The sequence below is a fragment of the Coenobita brevimanus genome, chromosome 70 (assembly GCF_032717465.1).
Source record: "Coenobita brevimanus isolate Jiangsu-jjx chromosome 70, ASM3271746v2, whole genome shotgun sequence".
NCBI classification, from domain to species: domain Eukaryota; kingdom Metazoa; phylum Arthropoda; class Malacostraca; order Decapoda; family Coenobitidae; genus Coenobita; species Coenobita brevimanus.
The window spans coordinates 46,918,197-46,932,552 of NC_137023.1; the positions used below are offsets into that span (position 1 = coordinate 46,918,197).

A 14,356-nucleotide genomic window follows, 5' to 3' on the forward strand; every position below is an offset into this window, starting at 1 on the left:
CATTTTATATTGCTCCTCGAGTCACCAGTATTCACAATTGTTCCTCTTCTTTCGTTTCATCTTTTACCATTCTGAGACTCTCACACTGTACTTTTCCTTTCTGTGTCTTACTCCCTCCTCTGTTCCTCCATCCCTCACTCCCTCGCTTTTTTCTCTCTTCCCCTTCTTAACATGCCTTGCATTTTGATGGACTGATATGGTCTGGCGTTTAAATGTTGCCCAGATAACTACCTTCATTTTCTTCGTCGTCCTCCTCCTCTTCTTCTTCTTCTTCTTCTTCTTCTTCTTCTTCTCCTCCTCCTCCTCCTCTTCCTCCTCCTCCTCCTCCTCCTCCTCCTCCTCCTCCTCCTTTCCACTAATAAGAATGTATAGGAAGGCCGCTGGAGGAGGGAGAAGGAGTCTCCTCTTTAAAGAATAATTTAGGTTTCCTTGGCGTATCGAGAGAGAGGAGGAAAAGAGGAGGGATGGAGAAGAGAGGAGGAAAAGAGGAGGGATGGAGAAGAGAGAGGAAAAGAGGAGGGATGGAGAAGAGAGGAGGAAAAGAGGAGGGATGGAGAAGAGAGGAGGAAAAGAGGAAGGATGGAGAAGAGAGGAGGAAAAGAGGAGGGATGGAAAAGAGAGGAGGAAAAGAGGAGGGATGGAGAAGAGAGGAGGAAAAGAGGAGGGATGGAGAAGAGAGGAGGAAAAGAGGAGGGATGGAGAAGAGAGGAGGAAAAGAGGAGGGATGGAGAAGAGAGGAGGAAAAAAGGAGAGTTGCAGAGGAGAGGAAGAGGAGGAGGAAGAAGCCTAGGAAACAGAGGATGAGGAATACAAAGGAATACAAAGGAATGCACGCAGCAACAGACCTTATGGTCCTGTCGAGGGTGCTTGTTTCAGAGTAGACTGTGACTACGAGATCTGTTTCTACATGCTGAAGGATAAGGATTGTAAAGGAAGAAGGCTCCCCCCGCCTTCAAACCCTCCAGTTAAAACTGGCAGGAAAAAGTTAGAGGGACCACCATGCAGCATGGAAAAACTGACATGGGAATTTCATAGGAAAGACTGAAAAGGAAAAGTTGCATTCTATAATACGTCATCTATAGGCTACCAGTTTGAATAACCTGAAGAAGAAAGTAATAAAGTAAAATGAATGCTCAAGTAAATAACTGAGGCATGACATTACGTACTGGTACGTTGAGTTAACGGGGCGTTTGTAGACACAGTGTGGAAAATGCATAGTGTGGATGTTCACGGGTGGTGCTGCAGCCTTGCCTGGAGCTTTTAAAGTAGGCAGCAGTCAATCAGGCCTCAACTCCGTTCACTTCACTGAGATAAGGAACTTTCCCATGCGGGACAAGTACACAAGTTACCTCCTGAAGCAGTGACCCCTGGTACATTAAAAAAAATCCCGATGGTGGTCACTTAACTAACAGGGACCCTCAGTGATTCGCAGCCCAGGTCGATAGTAAAAGTAGTGGCCGTTTACTCATGACCCTCTGTAAGTAAGAAAAAGAGTAGGAGAAGGAGGAGGAGAAGTAAGGAAAAGAAGAGGGGTAGGGAAGAGAGCAGAGAAGGAGAGGTAAGGAGGACAGCAGGGGTGAAGGAGAGACAAGGAAAGAAGGATAGGTGGGGATGGGGAAGAGAGGAAGAAGTGAGTATGAGTGGAGAGGAAAAGCAGGAGAGAAGAAGGATGAGAAAAGAGAGGAGTGGAGGGAAAGAGGGCAATAAAAAGTGGAGGAAGCGAAAAGGGGGAAAGAAGAAAAAAAGATGAGCAAGAGAGGATGATGGGGAAAAGAGTGACGAAGAGAGAAAGAAGAGAAGAGGAATGCGGAAGATATGATGGGTGGAGATGAAAGTGAGGAAGAGACGAATGGTGGGGAAAAGAGAGAGGATCAGAGAAGGAAGCCTCAAGAGGAGTAATGGGGAAGAGGGTGAAGAAGAGAGGAGAAAAATGAGTGATGGAGAAGAGAGAGAATGGAAAGGGGGAGAGAAGGAGAGGCGACTGAAGATAGAAAAGAGAGAAGACAGTAGCTGGGGAAGAGAGGAAGGAAGGAGGGAAAGAGACGAGAGGAGACTAGAGAGAGTAGATGAGGCGGGATGTAAAAGAGAAGGTGAGAGGAGGGATGGAGGAGATGAAATGAGAAATGATTTTATTAAGGGAAGGTAAAGAAGCGAATGAAGAAAAATGAAGCAAGGGAAGATGGAAGACGATGTGCAGGAGGAGGAGGAGGAGGAGGAGAAGGAGGAGGGGGAGGAGGAGGAGGAGGAGGAGGAGGAGGAGGAGGAGAAGGAGGAGGAGGAGGAGAGAAATATGATGGTGTGATGGATGGAGGGGGGTAGGATCTGTGAGAGAGGAGGAAAAAAGAAAAAGTATTTAAATCCGAAATGAAGAGAAGAGGATAAGGAAAGAGACAGAATGGAGGAGGAATTTGAAAGAATGAGAGATAGATGGGGATAATAAAGAAGGAAAAAGTGCTAAATTAATCAAGGAAATGAATTAAAGGAGGAAATAAAAGGAAGGGGATGCAATGAAATGAGGAAGAAGAAATGTGAGTGGTGAAGAGATAAGGGGAGGATGAGAGAGAGAGAGAGAGAGAGAGAGAGACAGAGACAGAGACAGAGAGAGAGACAGAGAGAGAGAGAGAGAGAGAGAGACAGAGAGAGAGATTAAAAAAAGTCCTGGAGAATAGAATAGAATGGGGGAGGGGGATGGAGGAGGGTGAGATAAGGAAGAGAATGGAGGAGGAAGAGGAGAAGGAGGTAGAGGATGAGGATGAGGAGTAAGGGGAAAGAGGAGGAAGATTATAGTGATGAAGTGAGTAATAGGAGACATTAGGGAGGAGAAAGGAAATGTAATGGAGCTTTTCTTTGCCATTTATAGGGGTAATTCGCTCTTTCTTTTTTATTTCTTTGTTGCCTAATCTGCCATTAATTAGGAGTGTTTGTCTTCTTTATTTCCCATTTCCTTTAAGACGTTCTGATTCTCTCTCTCTCTCTCTCTCTCTCTCTCTCTCTCTCTCTCTCTCTCTCTCTCCTTCCTGTGGCTCTGTTATTGGTTCATACATATGTTCTCCTGTTTTCTCTTCTCTTCTAGCAGTTACTTTCTCACTTCAGTCCTTTTTTCTCTCTTTTGCATTCTTTTCCCTTTCTTTATATACTCTCTTCCCTTCCTCTGTCCTCCACATCCCTTCCCTTCCCTCTCCTTCTTTCTCGTCTTCTCACCTCCTCTTTCTCCCATCTCCTCCCCTCCTCTCCCATCCACCTCACTGCCCTCTCCCCTTTTCTTCTCATTCCCTCCTCTGCCCTCCTCACTCTCTCCCCTCTGCCCCTAGCCATCAATCAGCCGTGCTAGGCCTACTCCCCCTATCCCTTGAGAGTCATAAATAATGTTAGTGTTATTGGCCGTCTTGTTGCAGTAATCCCGCCTCTCCCTTCTTCCCCACCAATGACCTCTCCCCTTCCCCTTCCTCACGCCTCTTCCCCCACCCCACGAAAGCTCTCCATAGTTCTGAGCTCTTCCACACACCCCTCTTCCACTACCCACACCCCTTCTACTACTCTCACTCCTCTTCCACTTCCCACTTTCTTCTTCCATCTCCCACATCCCCTTCTCTTCCCCTCACTTCTCTTTCTCTCCCTCCCCTCTCCTAGTCCTCCTTCCCCACACGCATCTGCCCCTTCCCAACACCTCTCTTACCCCGTCTTTCACCTCTCCGATTGTGTGCACATCTCTTTTGGTTCTTTCTCCTCTCTCTCTCTTGCTGCACTTTTCCATCTTTTCTGTTAGAACTTCTTCTCGACACGTCTTTCCACAGCGCTGTTTTCCTTCTCTCTCTCTCTCTCTCTCTCTCTCTCTCTCTCTCTCTCTCTCTCTCTCTCTCACACACACACACACACACACACACACACACACACACACACACACACACACACACACACACACACACACACGCACGCACGCACGCACGCGCGCGTGCGCGCGAACTTAAGTAAATTTCTGTATATATGGACGCAGGTTATGTAATCACCCATGTCTTTTTGTTTGTGTACTAGATATCTCAAAAAGTTGTTATCGGATTTCCATGAGATCTGATGGATAAGTGTTCAGTGAGTCAAGGAAAAGTTTATTAGACTTTGAGGTGGATCCGGTTCCGGGAGCAGGAGTAAATAATAAACTGTATAGGCGCTGGTGGACGTATGAGTTCTCTGAGATTGTGTGACAGGGCAGACTAGGACCACAGAATTAACAGATTATGTGAGATCACGAAAGTATGCGTCCTTTGGAAAAGAAATACAGCAGTTAATCATACTTTATTTTTTGGCGTTGGTGTTATATCGTCTCTGAATTCGTTGTTAGTTTTTAATTAATTTGTCCGATATTTCTTTAAGCTTCACAGTTCCTACTAATTTTCAAATTATTCAGCACAACATTTTATTATTTCTGTGTTCACTGATCCAGTCTGAGATGTTCTGTCCATATGTTTACCCCCATTCATAATACAGTATGTCCCAGCACACATGCACCATAAACATTTACTATTACCGGTACCCTTTCTCTCTCTCTCTCTCTCTCTCTCCAGTATCGCACCCCTCCCTCCCCGCTACACAAACACTCACACACCCAGCCTCTGCATCTAGGCTTCTGTTTTCCTTTCTCACTCTAGGATTTTCATACCTAATGACTGCTCCTTCCTCATTCATTGCTAAAACACACACACACACACACACACACACACACACACACACACACACACACACACACACACACACACACGAGAGAGAGAGAGAGAGAGAGAGAGAGAGAGAGAGAGAGAGAGAGAGAGAGAGATTGCCACTTAGCCCTAGCAACGCAAACATAAACACGGATACAAGCAATGAAGATGTCTGCAGGGGCAACAATTACGTCACTATACACATTAGGACAAATGATCTCAACTCCACTAGCACTACCACAGCAACAACACTAACCACCACCACCACCACCACCACCACAGCAACAACAACACCCTCCCCGCAGCTGCATGACATTCCCTGATAGCAACATGAACTTTAACACCTTCACACCGATGTCGTATTGTTTCATTTTATTCTCGCCACCTCCAGACGATCTTCTTCAGTGTAGGAAACTCTCTCATTAGATTATTCTCAACCTAATCATTCATCATCATCGTTGCTCCTTTTCAAGCCAGGTAATGTACAGCAACAGTATGATCCCTTTTTAGCCTCCTCTGTTCAGTGACATGTTAATGATTTATTCTTGCTCCCCTAGACGATTTTATTCAGCGTTTGAGAGACTTCTTGGAGTGAAAGGGGTAAATGAACGTTATATCTAACCCCTCCAGTTCGAAAAATCCCTCCTGTACTAAAAGAAATTGAAGGTAGCATGAATAAGATGAACAGTACATCACACAAGCTCAACAAGTGCACGAAGGCTACCACAAGTCCCTTTCCATATGTTAAAAAAAAAAATTATCCTTCTTTAACCATTGACATATCCTAACCCCAATCACACTCGTCTCAGCGACATCCAGATCCTAATTAACTACACCCATACCACACTCAAACACTTCAGCCACCACCAGATAAGCCACAGTCACAACCAAGGATTTTCAACTACAAACGCAACTTGAATAAACCCACATCCTGTTCAGCTACAACATGCGATTTACTTCAGCCACAGACATTCATAGATTCATTGCAGCAACAGGAGGATGATCACCAACCATACATAGACGAATTTTATCAACATTCAAGTTTACAGCCAGACCTTACCCTCAACCCAACACCCACACAGCCCAAACACGAACATAGAGTCAACTAAATGTCCCTCTCCTTGTGTGAATTAAGAGGCTGGCATCTTCCTCCACGGCCCCCTTCAACATGTCTTAATATTCCGACACGCTGGGGGAAAGGGAGGGAGAAGCGGGGCTGGATAGGAGGGGAAGAGAGGGAGGGAGATGAGGGAAAGGGACGGGAAAAGAAGGCAGAGGAGGGAGAGGGACGAAGAAGACGAGGGAGAGGGACGAAGAAGACGAGGGAGAGGGACGAAGAGGAGAGAGAGGGACGCAGAGGGAGGAAGAATAGGGAGAGGGACGCAGAGGGAGGAAGAGGAGGGAGAGGACGCAGAGGGAGGAAGAGGAGGGAGAGGACGCAGAGGGAGGAAGAGGAGGGAGAAGGACGAGAGAGGGTGGGGAAACACACACACACACACACACACACACACACACACACACACACACACACACACACACACACAGATCAAGGAATAACAAGAGGAGAATGAAATGAGCCCTAGAGGCAATAAGAAGGGAGGGATAAGCGAATCACTGGGAAGGGAAATGAAAGTTAGAGAGAGAGAGAGAGAGAAAGAGAGAGAAAACCGGCTTATAGAGAGGAAATTAGGAGAGGGAGGAAAAGAGAGGGATTAACAAGGAGAGGAAGTGGAGAGGATGAGGGAGAGAGGAGAGGGAGAGAATGGAGAGACTTAGAGGGTGAGGGATAGGAAGCGCAGGAAGAAGAGGAAGGGAAATGGAGAGAGGAAGAAAGGAGGATGAGATATGGAAGAATGTAAAGGCCAGAAAGGAAAAGGAAGGGAGACATATGGGGTAAAAGGAATAAAATAAGAGGGAGGAAGATGAGACTGTGACAAAGACTGGAGGAGGAAGAAAAAGAAGACCGGAAGGAAGAAAGAGCTGAAACTGGAGGAGAAAGAGGGAGTGAGGAAGAGGAAGAACAGGAGGAGAATGGAAGGGAAGAGTTGAGACTGAAGGAGGAGGAAGAGGAGGAGGAAGAGGAGGAGGAGGAGGAGGAGGAGAAAGGAGAGGGCGGGGAATGGGGGGAGCCCTTATCAACACCAGCCAAGCGCCCTCTTAGTTAGCAGCCATAGAAATCCAAGATGATCCCTCTCCTCTCTCCATTGCCTCCCTCTCTCTCTTCCCCCTCTCTCTCTCTCTCTTCCCCCCCTCCCTCTCCCCTCCATCGTCAATCCCCTTTCCTATCTCCCTTCTCTTTCCTCCCATTCATTTACCCATTATCTCCCACTCTCCTTCCTTCCTTCCCGTCGTCCCTCTCTTTCCATCCTCCTTGCCTCCATCTCCATCTTCCCTCTCTGCCTCCATCTCCTCTCCTCCTTCTCTACCTCGCTCCTCTATGCTCCCTCCCTCCTCCACTCATAGCTCTTCTTCTCCTCCTCCCTCTTCCTTCGTCCCTCCCTCTCCCAGTTTCCTATCCGCCTCCCACATTTGCTTTCTTCATTCTTCCCGTGCGCCTCTTCCTCATCCCCTTTTTGTTTCTCTTCCTCTTCTTTCACCTCCGACTCCCTATTCCCTCCTGACCTTTCCTTTTTGCTAAGTCTCTCTCTCTCTCTCTCTCTCTCTCTCTCTCTCTCTCTCTCTCTCTCTCTCTCTCTCTCTCTCTCTCTCTCTCCCTTCCCCAAATCCTCCTGCCTCTTTTGCTTTTCCTCCGAAATTCCCCTCCTCTTTCTCCCTTCCTCCCAAATCCTTCTCTCACACTCTCTTTCTCCTGACTCGTCTCATTTCCCTCTCCTCACTTCCCCTAATCTCATTTCTCCGCCAGCACCTCATTCAGCGCCGCTCTAACCTCATTCTCTCTCTCTCTCTCTCTCTCTCTCTCACACACACACACACACACACACACACACACACACACACACACACACACACACACGCGCGCGTTATTCTTGTTCCCCACCTTCCTCTTTACCACTTACTTTTATCTTTTTCTTCCTTGTCACTCACTCAGTTTTTCTTTCTCTTTGTTTTCTTCTCTGTTACTCATTCTTTTTTTTGTATTTTCTTCCTTTTCTTCTTGATCACTCTCATTCTCCTTCGTTTCCTCTTCTCACCAGTTTCGTCCCTTTACACTCTCTCTTCCCCCATATCATACTTATTCTATTCTCTCTCTCTCTCTCTGTCTCTCTCTCTCTCTCTCTCTCTCTCTCTCTCTCTCTCTCGTCACTTTCTCTCTCGTCCCAACTTCTTAATTTTCCGAGCTAGTTTTCCTTAACTCTCAGGATGATGACTATTTTTATTTCCTTGATTTCTTTCTCTTTCATCCCCGGAGGAGGTGTGTGAGAGAGAGAGAGAGAGAGAGAGAGAGAGAGAGAGAGTAGTGGTAAAAGTGTTAAAGCCAAGAACTGGAAACACCTATCGAACGAAAAAAAACATTGGAAGAAGTGATCAAGAAAGACAGAACAAGAGAAGTAAGGCAGGATAAGGAGTAAAAGTTAAAATCATCAAGGTAGAGGAAGAAGATGAGGGAGACTGAGGCTAAGGAGGGAAGAAGCCGGAGAGAGAGAGAGAGAGAGAGAGACTGGGGGAGGTGGGAGGGAGAGGGGAGTCAGCTTGGGTGGAGAGGGAAGTTATGGGAGTGAGTGAGGGGAATTAACAAACCAGACTGGAAGTTGAGGGGAAGGAGGGGAAGGAAAGAGGAGATGGATGGAAGGAAGATAGGTAAGGGAAGAAAGGAGGGAAGACGAGGGGAAGAAGAAAAATGGAAAGGAGGAAAGGAAGGAAGAGGAGAGTGGAAGAAATTAATGGGAAAAGAGGAGGGGAGGGAAAAGAATGTATGAAAAGGGAAAAGTTAAGAAAGGGAAGGGAGATTGGGAGGGAAGAAGGAAGGAAGAGGAGTGGGAAAGAAGGAAGGAAGCGATGGAGACGAAGGAGAGGAAATGGGGTTAAAGGAAAAGGAGAGGAAGAAGGGGAGGAGACTGAAAGAAAAAGGAGAATAGTAGGCAAAGAAATACTGTATGAAAGGAGAAAGAAGAAAGACATGAGAGAAAGGAAGAGGGAGAGAGAGGGGAAGGGGAGGATCAAAGATAATGGGAGAGAGAGGAAAGGAGACAGAGAAGAATGAGACAGAGGAGAGAGAAGGACTAAAAGAGAAAGAGAGAACAGCTGAGAAAAAGAAAGAAAAGGGAGACAGAGGAACTATGAAGAGGAAAAATAAAAAAGCGAGAGAGGAGAGGCAACGACGACAAAAAGGGAGCGGAAAAAGAAGGAAGGGTGATTCTGTAAATGGAAGAAGAGAATGGGCCGAGAAATAGAAGGAGAGGAGGAGGAGGAGGAGGAAGGCAGAGAGAGAGAGAGAGAGAGAGTGAGAGAGTACCGTGATTTATAGCCAGCCCTGAAGGAACGCGCTAAAAATAAGAAAAAATAATGTACCCAAAAAGTGTTTTAAAGCTTACGAAGAAATTACCCATTAGAGGACATGATAAACTGTTTTATTTCTTCCAGATAATATTATTTAGCCTAGGGGCGTTCTGGCATCAAGAAGGGGATAATGAAGGTTATAATTAATACCACAGTCCAAAACATCTTCCCTAACATGAATAAAAGTATGTGGATGTAGCAAAAATAAACTAAGTAATTCGTTCTGTGCTCTACTTTGACCCATTATAATATTTTTTTTTTTCTGGCGGGCATTTTTTTTTCTGGAACGCAAGGAATCATTATATCCAGTCTAATAGTATGTGTTATTTGTTTTAGGTAGTGCATAATGTACTCGAGGAATAATAAATCTAACTGAGTATGACTTCTTTTTTGCTCTTTTCTTTCTTTGTTTCTGGATCGTGCCTCACCCCATCTTTCAGGCAGGAAATAAGGTGGAGATGGTGATGATGGTGACGTTGGTTTTCATGATGATGATGACACGACAGAGGGAGAAAGATAGGGCACTAGAGAAAGGAGCAAGGAGGGAGAGAGAGGGAGGAGGAGACGAGGGCTAGGGAGGAGAATGAGAGCGACGTCAACGGAGGGGAGATGGGAGAAGAGAAAGAGAAGAGCGGATGAAAATGAAGAGAAGGAAAGACACGAGATGAAGTTGAGTGAGAGGAGCGAAGTAAGAGAGATCAATACTACAACAAAATCTTCAAGTGAGTTCTGGAGGTCCGACGTTCCGTGTGGTATGGAAGATCTCGCTTTGTACATACTGCAGTTTTCAGTGGCCACATAGCGAAGTCAGAAACGCCATCAGCTGGACCTAGCTTTACACACTACAGGCTTCATTTGGTCACCCACTACGTTCAGTTTTACTCTCCTTGACTTTGATGACGTATTTGATGGCTTGTTCTTGCTCCAGTTAATTTGATTCAGCCTTAGAGAGCCCCCTAGAAGTGAACTCTTCAGTGAAGGATTTATTTAAGTCCTCCAGTCGAAAAGTATATCCTAAGGTGGACACAAGTGTAAACAAATATCAAGAATATAATATTATGTCATCCTCTGAATGAAGGTAATTTGAAAACATCACATTACCTTATCATGCATTACCTACCACATCATAAATGAACATACAGTAAGAACATAAGAACAGAGGATAACTGTAGTATTCCAGTCAGCTGATAATAGGCATCTCGGACACTGCAAAAATAAAACAAGAATAGCAATAGAAAAAGCATTCCCTCATCAACCAAAACATCCAGCAGGTAGTGACAGGGGAAAATGGAGAAGAAACACGATGCTGCACAGAGAACTAGCTGCGAGATTTCATGGCAGTGGAAATTACCGTATATAATCTTTCATAACTTTTCGAAACTGTCGTATAGAGAGAGTCTTGAAAGTTTTACAGGAATGGATGAAATTCTTGTATAATTACATACAGTATGTTCTTGTACAGATTTTTGAAACGGTTCTTTACAGACAGGTCGATATGGGTAATAGTAGGAGCAGCAGTAGCAGTAGCGGCAGCCGTAGTATTAGTAGCACCAGCAGTAGTAGTAACAGCAGCCTTTGGCTCATGAAGATGGGAACCCGATAGACTGCAGGTTGAAACTGCCCTTTCTCTATAGTCCATCCTTTGTTGGGACTGAGGCACGGTTTTATAACCAGGCGGCTCCAACGCTGTCACAATGGTGCCACCACGTGAAGGCGTCCTTCTCTAACAGAAACAATACGGGTAACTCTAATGATGCCCATAAAATTCAGCGTTTTCGAGAGGTACCCCATCAGTAAAAATATATAAGGCCGGGAGAAAATAAAATCAGCGCTTTAAATTTTTAGAGTGGAAGGAGATGTCGCCCTCCGCTTGAGTACGAAAATAACAATTCAAATGAAAAGAATTTATGGGGGAAGAAGGAGGGAGGAGGAAGGAGGAGGAGGGAAATGCTGGAACGCTGGAGGTTGTTGAGAGATAGAGCGAGAGAGAGAGAGAGAGAGAGAGAGAGAGAGAGGAATAGGAAGACTGAAATACAGATAATGAAAAATGTTACATACCTAACATGAAAAAAAAGTATTTCTATATCTATATCTGTCTATCTATCTGTCTATCTTATCTATCTATCTATCTATATAATATATACCGGTATATTTCATAGACCATAATATGATAAAACGGATAATTCGGTACTGCGTAAGAGAAAGCGAGGGAGAAATTGAGGGAGGAAGATGTGAGAGAGTTGGGCGTGATTTATGGCGACCCCAGAAAACTACCTTCCATTAGTGAAGTGTTCCGATTGATTTCTCAAAGGAAACATATATTCTCAGCCTGTCTCCATGGCCCACCAGCCTTATCTTCTCTTCGTTTCTCTTCTCGTCTCATCTCTCTCTCTCTCTCTCTCTCTCTCTCTCTCCCCTCGATCTCATACCTCTTCCTCCTCTCCTTTATTTTCTTCTGGGTCTCCCAATTTTCCTCACGTCTTTTTTTCATCCTCAGTTAAGTCCACATCATTCTCTAATTCCTGATTTTTGTTTCTGGGGTGGGTGAGGGAGTCGATAGGTCATTTTCCTTTTATTATCAGGGCAGTATTTTCTTTTCTTCAGGCTTCTATAATCCGACTTCCTCCTTCATCTTCTTTTTTATTTTTTGTTTAAATTGGTCTTTTCGTTTCGTTGGATCATTTTGCCCAGTTATATCCTCCCAATTATTTCCACATCCTCATCTATTTACTTTCTAAATCATTCATTTTTATTGCTTTTATTTTTACTGTTTCCTCCCCTTTTTGCAGCGCTTTACTGTTATAAGTAGAAATAATTTGGATGGTTCTTATAGTGGTACTTGTGGTACTGGTATTGGTGTTGGTTAGGGTACTGGTGGTGTTAGTATTAGGAGTGGTAGTGGTAGCGGTGGTGGTAGTAGTAGAGTTTGTTTTGGTAGTGTCAGTGTGGTTGCTTTTGGTGGTAGTGATGGTCGTAATAGTAGTGATGATAGTAGTAGTTGTGGTAGTAGTGTTTGTACTTGTGGTGGTAGTGATAGTGGTGATGGGATGGTGGTGGTACTCGTATTAGCAGTAGTAATGGTAGCAGTACTGATGGTGTCGTGGTGGAGATCGTGTTGATGGTAACAGTAATGGTAGTGGTGATGATGGTAGTGGTAATGGTTATGGTAGTTTTGGAGAAGCGTGAACATGTAACAGCATCATCTCCAGTAACAAAGCCCCAACAGTTATATTCCATTCTTGCCTCATCGACACGATTTAATTCAACTTAGAAGAGGCCCTTGGTAGTTGATGGGTTACTGAGGGGTGCATATATCCCCTCCAGTTGAAAAAGTCTATCCAGAGTTGAATAAAACCGTCAGGAGATAGCAAGAATACAGTAGATATAAACGTCCTCGGGCTGAATGGGCTTATCTGAGAGCGGTGGTGGCCGTGACGGTACAGGTAATATTGGATACCGTGTGCGGAATGGTGGAGTTAACCTTGGGTCGACGCTGCAGGGGTGGCTGTAACAGGGGCAGCAGGAGGAGCAGAAGGTAGGCTAGTAGATCAAGTAGATGTAGCAGTATGGATGGGGTTTAGCGGACGGAAAGGTAACAGGTGAACAATCAAGTATAGTTCTTTCATCCTAACTTGGCCCAGATTTTCGTCCTTTGGTAGCTTATTTCACGCGGCTGGATGGCAGAAAAAAAGACAGTGCTACGACTGTGCATCCTTTCCATGACATTTCCTCGTGACTAGCATCATATTCTATTATCAATCACTAGTTACGGCTCGGCATTCACGATGGAGAGATGGTAGGTTTGGGCCAATTTAGGGTTAAAAGAGTATAGACCTAACCAGGAGAAAGAACAAGGAGTAGAATAAGTAGGTGTTGCACTCTCAGTTAGAGATACAGGATGTCGCAGGTTAGGAGGGAGAATAGAAGTAAGGTGTTAAGTTAATGATTTAATTGTAAGAGGAACATTAGGTGTGTCGGCAGATACTAGAGGCAGCAGTAGTTGATGGAAGAATAGTATGGAAGAAGTAGGAAGGGTTTAGTAAGAGCCGAATGGAGGCTGCTGGTCAGATAGAAGCAGTGGTGTTCAGTACCAGAAGAAGAGCATTAAGAGACGCAGGAATAGAAGAGGAAAAGAAACAAGAGCAGTAAGAGAAGTTGTAGCGGAAGCACTTGTAGTAGTAAAGTAAATGTGGAAAAGAAGAAGATGAGAATTCAGTAAAGACCGTAGAGCTAACAGGTATCGGGTAAAAGCAGGTGTAGCAGCAGGTGTTGGAAGCGCTAGTAGGAAAAGTAAGAGCAGTATGAAACAGAAGCATTAGTAAGGACAGAAGAGAGACGCTGAACAAGCAGATGCCGATACGGTGGAATTCAGTACTTTCAGAAGAGAAATAGGAGAAACAGATCTAGAGTAGAAACAGGAGAAGTAGAGATAAGAGAAGCAACAGTAGAAAGAATAGTAGCAGCAGCAGTATCAGAAACAGGAGCATAGCATAGCAAGCGTGGAAGCAGTAACATTTAAGGGGAACAGTAGCAGATCACACTAGTTGTAATGGTGGTGGTGGTGGTGGTGGTGGTGGTACAAGCAGTAACAGCGGCAGGAATAATTGCAGCACCAGAAACAGTAGCAGAATTAACAGAAGCAATAATAGCAGGTGAAACAACAGTAGCAGTAGCAGTAGGTGGAGCGGAAAGCATGAGCAGGTCAGGGCTGGAACAATATGGGTCGGGTGCTAGGGGGCAGCTGTAGCAAAATTACGACCAGGATGTGAACAATACCTAGCATTAAACAGGGGGGCAAAAGGGGGCGCAGGGAACGGGGAGTAGGGAAAGAGGTGTGGGAGGGGGTGGAGGAGGTAAAGAGGTGTGAGAGGGGGTGGAGGAGGGAAAGAGGTGTGGGAGGCGGTGGAGGAGGAAAAGAGGTGTGGGAGGGGGTGGAGGAGGGAAAGAGGTGTGGGAGGCGGTGGAGGAGGAAAAGAGGTGTGGGAGGGGGTGGAGGAGTGAAAGAGGTGTGGGAGGGGATGGAGGAGTGAAAGAAGTGTGATAGGGGGTGGAGGAGGGAAAGAGATGTGAGGAGGTGGAGGAGGGAACGAGGTGTGGAAGGGGGTGGAGGAGGGAAAGAGGTGTGAGGGGATGGAGGAGGGAAAGAGGTCTGGGAGGAGATTAAGACACGGCAGAGGGTGTGGGAGAAAGTGTAGGAGGGTGTAAGA

At 45.4% G+C, this 14,356-nt stretch overlaps 1 protein-coding gene across 1 annotated transcript in view; it reads left to right on the forward strand.

Annotated features, from left to right (window-relative positions):
* LOC145406483 (protein O-mannosyl-transferase Tmtc1-like) overlaps window positions 1–14,356 on the forward strand; it is an 894,634-nt gene that overhangs the window by 519,606 nt on the left and 360,672 nt on the right. The window lies entirely within an intron of this gene.